The sequence below is a fragment of the Capsicum annuum genome, chromosome 6, assembly GCF_002878395.1.
Source record: "Capsicum annuum cultivar UCD-10X-F1 chromosome 6, UCD10Xv1.1, whole genome shotgun sequence".
NCBI lineage: Eukaryota > Viridiplantae > Streptophyta > Magnoliopsida > Solanales > Solanaceae > Capsicum > Capsicum annuum.
In genome coordinates, this window is record NC_061116.1 from 202,740,475 (window position 1) to 202,756,258 (window position 15,784).

The following is a 15,784-nucleotide window of genomic DNA, read 5'->3' on the forward strand; positions in this document are numbered from 1 at the left end:
ATTTTTCTTAAAGATTATTACAATGGATTCTATCGCCGAAGTTGTGGGTATCAGCACTTTGAAGCCAAGGAATTGTATCTGGATGATCAAAGTCTTGGTCATCGAAAGAGGACCTACGAAGCCGTTTAAGAATGGAGGCGGTTCTCGAAAAATGGTGATAATAGTTGATGAGGAGGTAATATTATTCTTTTATACCTCACATGTTTAATGATATTCAGCTATTAAATTTTTATTGTTAAATTTTGTGTATTAATCTATGGATTATTCATAATATTCAGCTATTAATCCATGGATAATTGATAATTGATAGTCAGCTATATCATACTAGATATTATTAATCCATATCATACTATATAATATTTATATTCTTATCTGGATCAGTTTCATATTTTGCTGCCAACATGTTATTTTGCAAAGACTAATATTTCGCTAATCCACCGATTATTCATAATATTCAGCTATTAATCCATGAATAATTGATATTCAGCTATATCATACTAGATGTTACTAATCCATACCATGCTATTAAATTATGATTTTTTTTTCAGGGTACAAAAATTAATGGTACACTTTTCAATGAACATATTGAACATTTGGAGATTCTTTACAACAATCCAAAGTTTGCTATATCATAAAAAGTCGTATTAATAGGATCAATCCTGATTTTCAATTCGTTAATAAGGACATTGAACTTGTGTTCTTAACATCCACTATAGTTCAAGAATGTCATGGCCCTTTTTCTACATTTTCTTTTTCCAAGAATTTTGTTCCATTCGGAGATGAAATATTGCATACCAAAGAAACAATAGTAGGCAATTCCTTTTAACTTTCATCAAGTAATTACCATTGGCGTATATTTAATATTTTACTATTATTTATCTAATCATACATACTTAATATTTTTTTCCAGATATATTTGGCATCTTCATCAGTTCTAAGTTATTCACAAAAGGCACAACCCGAAGAGAAATAGTACTTATGAATGAAGAGTAAGTTAACCTCGATTTTTTTATGAAGCGAAATTGTTTATTTAATAGATAAATTGTCTTATTAATTTAATAATTTAATCTTATCTTCTTTATTTGAAAAATAAAGGTGTGATAGAAAAACTATCACATTATGGGGAGAATTCTCAGAAATAGATGATGCGTTGCTAGAAAAGTTATCTGCAGAAAATTCTGTCTGGCATTTTGTGATTTAAGGACTAAATTATATCAAGGTACTATCTTAGCAATTACAATATTTACAATAAATACTATATTATTTTTTTGAGCCTAACATATCATGTTGCAGGAAATTTTGGCCTATCTTCTACCTATATGAGTAGTATGTGGGTAGACCCCACATTTGAAAAAACAACAACTCTCCAAGAATGGTAATATATGTCTTCGTATTCATGCAAACAAATTATAGTAGACAATTTTTTATTATAATACACTAAGTAACACATGTGCAGGTTTATTTTCAAGAAGAAAACTCATAATGATATTATTTTACTGCCAACTAAACAAATTAAGGTGTCCAAAGTAATGACAATTGGTGAAATCGCAGATTGTTTATCTTGTGATAAAGAGGTACTATTTTTAAATACAATAATTTAATATTTTGTTTTTACCTTAGTGTGACGCCTAACTTTTCTTTCTTCCCTGTAGGTTAAGTATGGCAAATTTACTGCAACTATCGTAGCTATATTGAATAGTGATGAACCCTACTATGATTCTTGCACCAATTGTTATAGAAAAGTGAAAATCACTGATAACATTGTAAAATGTCCTGGCTGCCCTACCAAAAAAATTACTTATGCGGATAGGTAACACACATAAGAACCATCAAATTACTTTGAGCCATTTGAAATTCATAAAATGAGATAAATGTCTATTTTACACTGAATTTACAGATTTCTTCTAAAATTTGATGAATTTGCTAGGGATGAACGTTGTTCTGTTACACTGTTTGAGGCTGCAAAACACTTGATTGGTTTCAATGTTACAACATATAAGCAATCAACTTTGGAAAAGGTCATATTACACTATTCTTTAGAACTTATCAAATACTAAAATAATCTGTTTTATTTTGAATTGTATGGATTATCCTTTACTAATTAATACATTATTTTCATTGACACTATTCTTTAACACTTATCAAGAACTAAAATAATCTTTTTTATTTTGAATTGTATGCATTATCCTTTACTAATTAATACATTATTTTCATTGATATAGAAAGAGGAATCCTTATTTTATCGTAACTTGATGCTAAGTATCAGCAAAGTCTACACATTTCTTATCAAAATTGATGCAAAATGTGAAGGAGATTGAGCGGGCAGATGCTTCATTGTAGAAGAAGTCCAAGAAGTTAAACAGATTGCTACAATTGACATAGTAGATGAAGACTTCAACTCAGAAAACTCAGTCAACGGGATCAGAAAAAATGAAAACACCGATGATACATTGTCTCATAAAAGAATCAAAGTAGAAAAGGATTATTCATTTTTTGTTCTCTAGGAATAGGTTAATATTTTTTAAGCCTAAATGAAAAAAAGCATGGTTGGGTGCTTTGGCTTTAGGCATAACTTTTATGTCTCCCATCCCAGGATCGAATCCCTGCAGCTGCACCCTTTAATAAATTTTTGAAGGGGAGCCTTGAGTAACTGTTAAAGTTGCTGCCATGTGACAAGGAGGTCACAGGTTCAAGCCTTGGAAACATCCTCTGGCAGAAATGTAAGGTAAGGCTACATACGATACACCCTTGTGGTGAGGCCTTTCCCTGGACACTGCGCATAGCAGTAGCTTTAGTGCACCGGGCTACCCCTTTTAAGATAGTTAATAGATAGTTATTCATTCTTTGTGTTTTTTCCTATTCTAAACACTAAGCAAATTCTATTGGCAAAACAAATAATATTGATTATTAGATCTTTGTCTAACTTGATCTAGCTATACACTATTTATTTTGACTTACTTATAATACGTATTTAATAGCATATTCCATATCGCAGGTCATTGATCGTTAAGCACATGGCACAAGGTAGCTTTTAAAACTAATTGAAACATAACACTTTAATTCATTTTTTATCACTTTTCATCACTTTAATAAATAATTTCATTATTTTTCCTATATAGATCAAGCAAAATTTAATAAATCAATTCGAATGCATATTAAATATATTGCTGCAATTACAATAAATTTAAATGCTGCAATCAACATTTCTGGCGAACAAGAAGATTCAGGTACCTACTTTAAATTTAAATCTTCTACAATATAGTTTTTACTAGATACATAAAAAACAAAAAAAATAGTAGACTTAGCTCTCCACGAACAAAGAAAAATTCACTCCTTTAAAAAAAAGAAACACATTTACCAATAATAAGAAATTAACTAGGTGTTCATTACTAACCTCAAAGAAGGTAAATAAGAGAATCTTTTCAGTGCAGAGATTTTATTCTTGCTAGCACCTACGACCTGCAAAAAAATATTTGTACTATAGATTCTAACCATACAAGGAGGTAAAAGTAACAAAACATGAAAATCAGAGCTTAACCTGTAACCGAGGTTGACTGGCCATTGAAAGAAACTTTTACTTATTCTGAAATGTCTTGTGCTACAAAACAACTTGCCTATTACTTTCAGATCATACTTAGTACATTCTACCTGATGTCAAATTCAGAAGAATTGAACCAATATACCCAACAATCATTAGTTCTCCTTGAAAATAAGTGATCAAGCCGCCCTTCCAGTATGGTACTTGTTACAACTTGATCATAGAAGTTCATCTCCTGTGCAAAAGTTAAAACTGTTAGCAAATTTCTGGTGATAAAGAGTATATTCTCCTCTTTCATTGCCCTAAAAATCCCATCCTCAACAGTCTCACCAGGCTTGATCTTATCCAATAACGGCCTACACTAATGCCTAACCACCCCATTAGATAACTCCTGAAGCAAATCAACAAGTATTTTACTATCTTCCCTAATAACTTTAACTACCATAACCTCAACAGTTCTCACCAGGCTCGTATAATCAGTCAACAAAGTCTTCCCTTCAGATAACTCAAGCCAAAAATGTTGGTGTAATAGACTGATGGAGTATTAGCAATCTAATTAGCTAAAACAAAAAATAAAAATGTATTTATTAAAGCAATAAAAGTTAAAGCAAAGAAGGTAAATGCCCACTGATTTTCAAGATTTGAATAATGTTAAAGCTCATTATAACTTGGACTATCAGAATGAAACTGAAACGATAAATCTATTAGATCTTCTATCCATCCTTAAAGAATGAGGATTACATGGATTAATGCAAGTATCGACATTATTATCAATGGATATCCAAACTGCACTACATAGGTAGGTCTAAGTCACACAAAAGTTAATAAGTAAAATGTACGTTGGGTAGGATTGGGACATGCATGGGAGTAGTTTATTTGGGTACCTTAAAGTTTTAAAAGTATTTTAAAAAAAATTAGACTAGGAATGTTTAGAGTTTTAAATGTTTGCAACTCTGTCTTTGGTTCCTTCCAATAATTACAAGAGCTGGTCTGTCATGGTAAAAACAAGATGTTCCTATCCACTTTTCGAAGTAAGTTCAGTTACATGAAGAATAAGACAACTTGCTACAATATGTTATATTAAGTAGATAATATAAAAAATTTACCTTGTCAGCGTATATACCTTGTAATTATAATATAAATAAGGAGATTAAGGAGGAGATATATATTACCAGATAAGAGTGGTTGAATGCCACTGAGAATGAGGGTGAAATCTAAAAATGGACACAAATCAGACACTACATTGGCCACAGTTTCACCATTAGTGAATGCATAGCTAATAACATTGCGCAAACATAACACGATTATAGCTTACACCACAGCTATCACAAATGAAATTGATGTCACCACAAACACTTAGAATGCTGCTGACTTTGGATGTGCTGTTCCTAGCTCATTTCTCACTCTCACACTAATCAAAATGAGTCACTTCAATTTTGTCATTGCAGATCTTCAAAATGCAAAATTATAACATATTTATTAGATTCCTCAAATTTTGAATCAAACTGAATGTACTGTTTACTTCTTTTTAAAGGTAATAAAAGGATTGAGTCCATAGAAGATGTCGATATTGAAGAAACAAGACCAACAAAAAGACGCAAAATATATTGGTTCCTAAAGGCTCTATCGCAAAGGTGTGAAATTGAAGGTAATGCAATTCTATTTTATTAATTTAAGTTACTTACATTTTATTTGTGCTCACTTTATTATTTACTAACATTTCTAACATTTTACACAACAAATTTAGGTGAAATTGACTACATACCATCAATATCGTGTATTCAAAAGTTAGAAAATGTTCTTGAATGCAATAATTGTCATGCTATGAGATTTCAACATAAGACTCCAACATTTTGTTGCGACAGTGGATTAATAAAACTTGCAAATACTGCAGTTCCAACTCAATTATATAATTTATTCTTCTCTAAATCTAAAGTAGCAGAAGAATTTCGTAGACACATTGGAGCATATAACAACATATTTGGATTTATGCCTTTTGGTGTTAAACTTGACAATGATCTGGCATCTTCGCGAAAAGGAGTTTATACATTTCGAGCAAAGGGTCACATATATCGTCATCTCCCCTCATTAATACCCCATGATAATAATCCATGCTATTTTCAGATGTACTTTTTTGACACAGAAAATGAGTCTCGCAATAGGATTTCAAAAGTCAAAGAAGCCAATTTATCTGAGGAAGTTGTCGCAATAATTAAACAAATAATGGATGGCAATCATTATGCATAATTGTTTCGTCAACTAAAGGATCATTCAAACTTTAAGGATTTAGAAATTCGAATTGCTTCCACTACTAAACTAGATCAACGTGTGTACAATAAACCATCAGTAGATCAAGTTGCTGTAATTTGGATAGATGAAAACAACCCCAATGTACCATTTGATTGGGAGATTATTTTTCATTAACATTCAGGTAATATTCATAGAGTTAAACATTATTATGGATGTTATGACCTGCTCCAGTATCCTTTGCTTTTTCCAAGTGGTGAACTAGGCTGACACCAAGGAATACGAAAATAACATAAAACAAGTAAAGGTAAGCATGGAACTGAAGTTCCAGGCCTCAAACAAAACAACCCTACATTTATGTCCGTTGATAGGGTGTTTGACAACGAGGAACAAGGTAAATTTTTGAAACAAAATTTCTTAGAATTGTGTACTTACAACTCTCATATCAATATATTTAAAAATATTTTGCAGGTGTACGGTGTGGAGCTAAAAATTGAGTCTCTGTAGAAAGTACTTTTGCAAGACATAGTTGATAGTATTATGGCTGGAGAAAGCAGAGGCTCAAAAGTTGGTCAAAGAATAATACTTCCTGCATTATTTATCGAAGGTCCTAAGGACATGCGTCATAGATATACGGATGCAATGGCTTTGGTTCAACATTTTGGGAAACCAGATTTGTTTATCATAATAACATGTAATCCAGATTGGTGACTAGAGTTTTCAAATCAAAGTTAAAAGATTTAAAAGATCAAATCTTCAAGAAAAAAATATTTGGGCCTGTTGCAGCATATATTTATGTCATTGAATTCCAGAAAAAAGGCCTACCACACATTCACCTTTTGTTAATACTAGAACAAGGATACAAGTTGACATCACCAGATGATTATAACAAGTTTATTTTTGCTAAACTTCCCGACAAAGAAAAATTTCCAATTTTGCATGACTTGGTTATCTAACATATGATGCATGGCCCATGTGGAAAGAAATATCCAACAAATTCATGCATGAGGGATGGTCAGTCGATCATTTAGTAATAAATCAATACAAGGAAAGGATAGTTATCCTATTTACAAGAGGCGAAATGATGGAAAAAAAAGGAAATGTTCGAGGCATGACAATGAATAATCAATGGGTTGTTCCTTATAATTCTTATTTACTAAGTAGATATAATTGTCATATCAATGTTGAGTCTTGTGCAGTGGTGAAAGCAATAAAGTATCTTTACAAGTATATATATAAAGGACATGATAGGTGCGCTATTTTTATTGAATTAGATGATGGAGAAAAAGCCGTTGATGAAATTAAGAGTTTTCAAGATGCACGTTAGGTTGCTGCACCAGAAGTGCTATGGAGAATTTATGAATTTGATCTTAGTGAAATGCATCTTTCGGTCATTAACCTTCAACTACATTTTCCAAATAAACAAACAGGTAAACAATTAGGCTTCCTTAAGCTATCTAAATTCTACATCTTTACCCTTCAGATAAAAAAGTCATAAAATTCAAATTGTAATAATCTGTTTTAAGCTATGAATTTATCATGAAAAGAAATACATAAAGTTATTTTGTATGGAACATTCTGTTAATCTTTTTAATATTGTCTATTCACATTGTAGTGTGCTATTAGAGCAACAAAAATTTGAAAAACGTTGTTGCCTAGGAATATGCCTCAAAAACCATGCTTACCGAGTATTTTCACAAACGTTCAATAGACAATGAAGCATGTAAATACATATACAAGGAATTTCCAGAGTATTATGTTTGAAATACTCAAGGTAAGCTTTGGACGCAAAGAAAAACAAGATCAGTAATTGGTCGAATTGCTATTGGTAAGAAATTCAACATAACCACTCTTAATATTTGTAAACGTTCAAATATCATTTATTTGTTCTTTCTTCTTTAATTTATAGCTAATCCAGCAAAAGGCAAAAGGTATTATTTGAGATTATTATTGAATCACGTACGAGGACCAACTTCGTTTCAATACTTGCTAACTATTAATGGAAGGTTGTGTGACACATTCAAAGAAGCTGCAAAAGAAAGAGGTTTACTCGAGTCAGATAATAACATTTCTTAATGCTTACATGAAGCGATCGTCTTCAAAATGCCTTCGGCTCTTAGAAATTTATTTGCAACATTATGGTTCATTGTAATCTGATGGATTTTAGAAAGCTCTGGGATACATATTATGATGACATGTCAGAATATTTTAAGAGAATACATGAAAATTCTCCTAGGACTCAACTTCAATGCACACTGAAAAGAATAAATCATTTCTTCGAGAGCATGGGAAAGAGAATTCAAAATTATGACATACCTGAACTTGAATGGAGAGTAGATGATAGAATTATATCAGAATGCAGAGAAATACTGGAGGAGGAGTCTATAATAGTGCCTTCAGAAGATTTGGATGCACAGACAAAGCTAAATCCTAAACAAGAGCAAGTATTCAAGATTATATTGCAAAGGTTAGAATCTGGCCAATCGGGATTATTCTTTGTTGATGGACCCAGAGGGACTGGAAAAACATTCCTATATTGTGCATTACTTGCAAATATCAGATCGAAGGGCATGATAGTATTTTCAACGGCAACAAGTGGTGTAGCAGCAGCTCTTTTATCGGGAGGTCGTACGGCTCATTCTAGATTTGATATACCACTTTAGACAAATGATACAACAGTAACACGTATGTCAAAGCAAAGTGGTGGAGCTAAATTGATTAAAAAATCCAAGTTGATTATCTGGGACGAAGCGCCTATGGCCAGCCGTTGGACAATTGAAACGGTTGATAGGAGCTTCAGAGATATACTGGATATTGATGAAAACTTTGGTGGAAAAGTAATGGTTTTCGGAGGTGATTTTCTTCAGGTACTGCTAGTAATTCCAAAATCTACAAGGGCTGAAACGGTAAATGTAAGTTTGGTAAAGTCGTACTTGTGGAATCAAATGGAAAAGATTAAACTAACAAGAAATATGAGGGCCAGAAAAAATGCATCATTCAGTGAATTCTTACTACGCATAGGTAACGGCGAGGAGCCTACCTAATACATCCAACATAATATTGCCAATATTCCAGTACACCGGCACTGGTACAGTACCTAATACATCCAACATAATATTGCCAACTTTCAAGAAACTATACTTACCTGATAGATTGAAAATTGACATCCAAACTAATATCCCCTTTATCCCCTTACTCTATGTTTCTTTAACCAAATTCTTACAAACTCCATCTCTCTATCAATCCCTATTTTTCTAACTATATAAAAGGATCACCAACTCTCGACTCAAAGAAACAGAACAAAAACTGCATAACAACACAATAAACAAATAGGAACAGAAACAACACACTGATATACAAATTAAGATGCTATACTTCAGAATTAAATTAAGAAGGTAGTGAAATATTGTTGGAAAAAGTATAGTGACATTCTTTTACCTGGCAACCGATTTGTTTTGCAAAGCTTGAACCAGATTAAGGTGTCATTCCATGATCACAATTCATTAACAGTAGTTTCTCAGTTATAGAATAAATCAAACACTAATGCCCTTTTCCATGAACAGCACAAGAAGAACAACATGTACTTGATATCAACACGACCTTCCTGTATTAATCGATAGATCACCAATCATACAATATTACCTATTAATATGATAATTAAAAGTCCTTACGCCTGCCAAGTTTTAGTAATCCAAATTTCTGATTATTCTCATCAATATTACAAATAAAGTAAAAAATTTAAAGGCATGTCCGTGTTTTAGGAATTTCCTTAGTAAATACATAGAAAAGGATGCCAGTTTATCCGGATGATGAGCTCATTTCACATTATTTTAATGTCACACTTACCTCTATGGTAGATAGATCATCTCTCTGTATGTCTTTCACATATCCAGTCATATTGGCCTTCCAAAACTTTATGATTAGAACCTTTGAAAATTTTGTTTAGCCATCCCATTAGGTGAAATGCTACTGCTCATGATCAGCAACGTTTATACCTGCAGAAAAAAACTAATGTTTTTACTATTTTGTTTTTGCAGCATTTGGAGATTCCCATAAGTATAATCTTTTGAAATTTTTTTGTTAGTTTATGGTTGCTAATTTACTCCAGAAACATGTTACTATGTATTTGATTTCAACTTATGATTATAAACCTTCAATCATCATTGGATATCTTTCTTAAGTGAAATTTTTTATTAAAGTATCTTTTACGTATACGCAGATTGGTGTTGAAAAAAAATGTGGCTATCATGTTACTGAGAAATTTAGATGCTTCCAATGGTTTGTGCAATGGAACGAGAATGATATGCAGAGGGTTTGACAAAAATGTCGCACATGAAGAAATAATGATGGACCAAAATGCTTTCAAGCATGTGTTTATCCCACGAATTTAGATATCACCTCCCGAAAATGAAGGTTACCCATTCAAATTCATTAGAAAACAATTTTCCGTGCGACTGTGCTTTTCGATGATGATGAATAAAGCACAAGGACAAACAATACCAACTGTTGGACTATACTTGCCGCAACATGTATATTCACATGGACAACTGTATGTTGCACTCTCAAGGGGAGTATCAATGTCAACGACTAAAGTTTTGGTTATGACACAACAACCAAAGCGACAAAAAGGAACATACAACAAAAACATCATCTACAAAGAGATATTAGGTGAGATACAATACATATGATTACCTGATACAAAAAATAAATTAGTCTTTTGAGTATGTAATATGAGACTAACTTTAAATGTTCGTGTTTGCAGGTTCTGAAGATACGCAATTACTGTAGATTCAACTATTGTCCAAGTCATTGCATTTCATTTACTTTCACAGACATTTACATGGACTAATTTGTTTTATTCTGATATATGTACTTTAAGTTCTTGATGTGTGTATTTTGGATAGAAAGATATAATCAGGGGAAAAGAATAAGTCCATCTTATTTATCTTCTTGAAATAGAAGGTTCGATTTTAAAGGTTCATAAAATCACTTCTTTTAACCAAATGGGCTTAAGATTTTAAAGATCGAGATTTGGTCCTTCACACTCAACTTCAATCTAACATATTTTATCATTTTCTTAACATGCTCTATTAAAAGAATGGTAAATGAAATGAGGCATTGATTAGATCAATATACTCTTTCCACTAAAGCACATCGAACTTTCGAATTTTCTAATTGGATATAGCCATTTTAACACAGCTTAGATGATAAAAAGATAAAAAAACATAAATGACCAAAATGGAAGAACATAGTGGATGAGGTAGAAAACCTAAGAAGAAGATTTTAGACACACACCTGCAACTGCAAATTCTTCAGCTCAATGCATCTATGACATGGAAACCCGACGAAGTGAAAATATAGAAGGGAGACGAAAGAGTCCTACACTTAAAAGAAAATCTTGTCATTTGTACATGAACACTTGGATAGGTGTAGATAAAAAGAATTTAATCGGCACAACTTAGAGAGGAATGCACCATGATTGGAACGGTGACTCTGGAAGCAATTCTACCTAGTAGAATACGACTGGTTAACAAGTCTGCGCATCTGCACGGTGGGTAGCTTTGCATTGTTTGATGCTGGCTTTGTTGCCATCCTGTATCAAGTAATCAAAAACATTAAACAAATAAAGTTTTGCAAAATATATATGAATTACCTACCAGTTTTTGTTCAACTTGACGAAGGAACGTCTACTTAAGTAAGTAATACAAGAACAGATCAAAGAAGGATAATCAAGTACTTTGTAATTCCAAATCATTTAGTGCTTGAACTCTTTCACATCCCGATTTTGTGCATGAAAACATTCTCCTATTGAAACTTTAATATATTTTTTCCTCCATAATTTTGGATAACTTCCAAAAAAGCAAGAGATGTGGATGTGTAAGGATAGTAACTTCGAAGATTAAAGCACAAAGCAAAACTAACGAAAATATTTAACTACTATTACATGATAGAAAAGAAAAGCTAACCTATTTTGATAATGCATCTATCTCAGGAGAAGGCAGCTGATCTGCAGCAACATGAATATAAGTTCGAATCACGATTTAAGTATTCAACTGTCATTTGTCAAGGGAACTAACAATGCAATTACAGTGAATATCTACCACAAATAATTTTTCAGTTTGTGTGTAAGTGTATGAAACAAGATCGAAAAAAGAAAAAAGACAAAGGAAGAAAAAAATATGTCGGAAGGTGCAGAAAAAGGAAAACAAAAAAGCAAAGGATTAGTAAATTCCATTGACTTAAGGTCCAAGAAAGAGGATGAAATTCCAAAGAAGAGCCTTACTATCATTCAAAAGTGCACAAAAGAAAACAAAGAGAATATTCTTTGACCTTGAAGGGTGATACCTTATAAAAGGTCAAAAGGGCACAAAAAAGTACTCGTGTCAAAATTACTTCTAATGAATCTTTGGATTACTGGCAATTATCTGTGTACAGTACAGTATGGATATCTTTTATATATATAGGAAGTGGCGTAGTCCTTTTATGTTTGTCTTTTTGTCCTTAGTTCGTGAATCATAATGGGTACCACAGTGCATAAATGCATCAAACATAATTTATCAGTAGCTAAAGTCTAACCTTCTGATTAATATCCCTAGCAAGTTCAAGCGCCTTGAGACGAGCCTCACTAGCAGGAACACAGTAATTGACAAGCCTTGCATGACCAAATGGAATTATTGAGGGGTTACCACAAGAGAGAGACAGAGAGAGACTCAGAGTAGAAAGAGGAGGGTCTTGGGAAAAACAAGGAGCCCCATCCACTTGACAAATGAGCTCTGACAAGTCACGTACATACCTATTAATCCAGCATCTTTCGCACTTATCTTTCATCCAGTATTGGAAACTTATGAATGGTAAAAGTGATGAATTGACTTTAAGATAGTGGAATATCAGCTAAAGGGAAGCGGGATCTAGGGAAGGGCCCAACCTCAAGATTTTATTTGTATGCAACCTTACCGTGTATTTCTGCAAGAGGCTGTTAGTGGAAATATCCAACTGATCTGATAAAATTAGAACATAACACATCCTTTACTGAATTTACAGATTTTGTATAAGCAAATATATAATGTGTAATTGAGGCATACCCTGGTATTATAGCAAGTCCTATTTCAGGTAAACCCAATACTGCATCTTCACCTAAGTAACGCATCATCAAACTAGAGAGAAAGAAAGAAAAATTATGGCATAAGCTTAGAAGTGCAGAAGAACGTACCACATATCCGGATATCACAAGACATTGCCATTTCAATTCCCCCACCCAATGCTATACCCTCAATGGCAGCAATTGTAGGGATATGAAGAGCCAGAGTAAAAGAATATTTAATCAAAAATAGAATAGAAAAGAAGAGGATATATACAACTGGCCCATTTTATGGTTGTTAAAGTAATATGTTTGGAAGAAGAAATGAGATACAGTATGATGTCATGAACCCCAAAAAAGAAAAAGAACTTCTTCTTGAGCTTTAAGACTTTGTGATCTTTCATATATTAAAAGAAACAGCATTACAAGTCACTTACCTCCAAAAAGGAAAATGTTGATCACAAAGTTCTTACAAAATCCAAGACTTCCGATGGAATCATAGTTTTTGTTTCCTACATAGTGAATGACAATCAATTGAATTAGCTATTATTAAGTACAAAACACAGTATGAATAAAAAATAGTAGAAATGCTACTGACTACATAAATCGACATCTGATATAAAAATATCAGCTTATTCCATCATATGACAAACCAATCCTAAATATGATCCCCATAAAGATGTTATAAGCCCCACAGAGGATGCACTTGTAAAGTCCGAGAGATCAAATAACAGAGAAACTTATCAACATTGAAAGCTGAATGTTTGGCAGATGTCTCCTAGCTTGTAACTTTTTATTATTTTTCTTATCAACATTTCATGCTACAAAAATAAGCAAAAAGTTGTATGTTCGGCAAATGTCTCCTAGATTGTGATTTTATATTGTTTTTCTTATCAACGTATAATGCTATACAAATAAGCGAAAGATGTATGGTTGGTTGATGTCTCCTAGCTTGTGACTTTTTATTGTTTTTATTATCGTCATGTAAGACTGTACAAATAAGAAATCTTTTAAAGAGCAATGACACTACAGAGACAACCTACAAAAAGAGCTAACATGAAATGAGAAAATAGATAGAACTTTCTCCTGGTTAATAAACACTGATACTAGAAAAAGCTCCTCTAACACCATATAACATTTCCCTTAAACCTCACAGGATAAAATATTATATAACATCGTCTTAACTACTTTCATAAATAATAAATAAAGTCAATTCAAGGTAACAACACCAATATCCATATCTAGCAAAAACGATAATTGAGGGCTCCACCCACATGATCTGATTCATATCCACTGAATACATAACTTAAAAAGATTCCAAATATCTATTGCTATTCAAGAACAAAATTTGGTTGGCATCTGTCTAATTGAAAATTGTCCTATCTGTATCCATCTAACTATACACAACACACACTAGATTACAAATGAAACATCAAACACTAAAGCAGTGAAGAGCTATGAACAACAAACTTCTATTGGCACAAGTTATGCCAATTTCTATGGGTTCAGAGTTTGGGATGGAGTCGAGATTTCAACTTTATGAGTTCTAAATTTTAAACAATGAATTCAAGTACTACTAATTAGATTCTAAATTTAGTACACAAAAATACTGTTTGATCAAAATGTTGTTAGATTTGATGGATCTTCCTCAATTTTTCGAAAACAATAACAATAGTAACCCAAAAATGACAAACCAAATCACAATTTTTCTATTTACTTGTTTCTATTTTTATTCCATACCTCAAATTCAACTATCTCAGCTGACATGCAAACATCATGATATTCAAAATTGTTATCCTTAAGCATACCAGACACATATTATATGTAAAAATCAAACAAATTACAACTCAAACAAGAAATTAAATCAGAATGGCTTTAAAAAAAAAGAAATCTTTGAACATGCAAAGCAAACGGAGGAACAAAAATCAAAACTAGGAACATACAATGTAACAGTGGTTTTAAGAGAATCAAAACATACAAAATGTAATTAAAATAAAATCAAACATTCAAATGATTTAAACACTAAAAAAATAAAGGAAACAGGGAAAGAAGATGAAATTAGATGCAAAACTTGACATACCGTTGTTCAATTGATGCAGTAGGAACATACTCTTCAAGTAAATGTTCAATTTTAAGCTTCATGATTTCACCTTATTCATCAATTTTTCACTAAAATAATATGTTGTATCATAATGAGAGAGAGAGGAAATGTGTGAGGAAGGAGAGAATGCTCAAAAACAAGCCATGGCAGATATGTAAAATACGAAAGAGTGGATTAGACACACCTTTTACGAAATCACTGTTGTCAAACTTTAGTTACTGGACTCAATTTTTAGTACAAATGGTGGTATTAGTTTCTTAAGAAACTCAACCCATTGAACTAGAAAAGGGAAGTAGGTAATTACAAGTTTAAACACTTAGCTTAACAAAGGGAGAGGAAGATAACTGATGATCCGCATAGGGTGAGGGAGAAACTAAAGCAAATCGACGATCTTGGCGGAGAAGACGATCTATGGCTGGTTCACTTTCCAAAATGAATTCTAAACCATGGTTATCAGATATTTTTTGTTGCATATATTTGTTGGATCTAGGTTAGGTGACTTTTAGGCCTGACCCATTTGTTTTAATTTGTATTGAACTTTTTGCTTTTAATAAAATGGGCTATATCCCAATTTAGTTTAAAAAATACTAATATTTTTACTTTCCTTTTCTTTTTTTGTAATTTTCAAATTATTGGACCCTTTTAAGTTTGGGCCATAATTTTTACCATTTTACTCTTCAATATACTTGTTTACATACATAAAATTTAAAAACTTTATATAAATTTAACTCACTATTTATCAATTTATATAAACTATATTTTAAATGAGTACAAAATTAAAAAATTAATTATTATGGCTTATGATTAAATTAAATTATAT

The 15,784-nt window shown here is 32.1% G+C and overlaps 1 long non-coding RNA gene across 18 annotated transcripts; it reads right to left on the bottom strand.

The window, feature by feature from the left end:
* Positions 1-386: 386 nt before the first annotated feature.
* On the bottom strand, positions 387-15,467 carry LOC107876132. Of its 18 annotated transcripts, none has more exons than XR_007056731.1 (13): positions 14,944-15,467; positions 13,301-13,375; positions 12,868-12,939; positions 12,362-12,783; positions 11,752-11,792; positions 11,260-11,378; positions 11,081-11,164; positions 9,632-9,780; positions 9,224-9,389; positions 3,684-3,773; positions 3,539-3,598; positions 3,395-3,459; positions 387-1,959 (listed from the first exon to the last, which is right to left on the bottom strand). It is a non-coding gene; the product is annotated as an uncharacterized LOC107876132 (long non-coding RNA). The 18 variants fall into 18 exon arrangements; XR_007056732.1 differs by lacking the exon at positions 387-1,959 and adding an exon at positions 4,711-4,752 and having other exon boundaries at positions 3,204-3,459; XR_007056723.1 differs by having other exon boundaries at positions 388-1,969; positions 3,539-3,773; positions 12,362-12,939; positions 14,944-15,032; positions 15,149-15,467.
* Between the last annotated feature and the right edge of the window lie 317 nt (positions 15,468-15,784).